Here is a 309-nt window from a genome sequence, read left to right on the forward strand (position 1 = left end):
ATATATGTAAATGCTCTTTATACCTCCGTCTCTTCCAGTTGTCTGTTCACGGTCAAGACAAAAAAAAACGTATTCGAAACGAATATTATCTCGAATCGCCACTTCTCTTATCTGGTGGGCTCTGCCCGCCCTTGTTGGCGCCCAGTACCTTCATTTTCACAAGATCTGTTTTGAACGCGTTGAACAAAAAACAAAAGCAACGGAAGAATTTCATTACTTATAAAATATATGTAATGATGCGGAGGTGTGAGAGGTATTATATTATGTTTGCATCAACAATGCGCATGCATATACGCTCTATGTGTGTGT

This window comes from Schistosoma mansoni (genome assembly GCF_000237925.1).
Source record: "Schistosoma mansoni, WGS project CABG00000000 data, supercontig 0595, strain Puerto Rico, whole genome shotgun sequence".
Taxonomy (NCBI): domain Eukaryota; kingdom Metazoa; phylum Platyhelminthes; class Trematoda; order Strigeidida; family Schistosomatidae; genus Schistosoma; species Schistosoma mansoni.